The following is a 602-nucleotide window of genomic DNA, read 5'->3' on the forward strand; positions in this document are numbered from 1 at the left end:
TTAAATGTAAATGTTCCAAAGTAGGCAATTTATGTGTTTCCACAACTGACATCCAATGCAGACCTCATTCTCTCCCCCTCTTCTATCCTCCTGTTTTCCCTCTTTTCATACTCTTGTATTGATTCTAATAAAATGGTTGCTTTTCAAATATGGATCCTGAGTGGTGGTTTGAAGAGCTGGGTCGTACACCCCTTCCGTAATTTGGGTCCTGCAATGTCAGCCAGTAGTCACACATGTCTTTCTGGAAGAGCAGCAGGTTTTGGAGAACAAGGGCTTTTTTCTAAGGATTGTTGGTCTCTGACTTTCGGCAAATAGCCACAGGGTGGCGCAAGTTTGAGGGAATAAGAATGTATGTATCCTGTTCCTTATTCTATTCCCTTAACCAATTCAGGTTGTATGCCTTCCTGGTGCCCTTGCTTGTCTCTGCTCCCAATGGCTCAAAGAATAAACATTACCCTCCAGGAATCCAGGGACTCCTAAAAGAGTCAGCTCCTGGTTAGAATTTGTGGGAAACCATATTGACAATCTAAATCAGGTTTGAAAATCCCAAAATGTGTGTTTGTAAATATAACTTTATTATCTTTCTGATTTACTTCATAAAT

The sequence above is a fragment of the Myotis davidii genome, unplaced genomic scaffold (genome assembly GCF_000327345.1).
Source record: "Myotis davidii unplaced genomic scaffold, ASM32734v1 scaffold233, whole genome shotgun sequence".
Classification (NCBI taxonomy): domain Eukaryota; kingdom Metazoa; phylum Chordata; class Mammalia; order Chiroptera; family Vespertilionidae; genus Myotis; species Myotis davidii.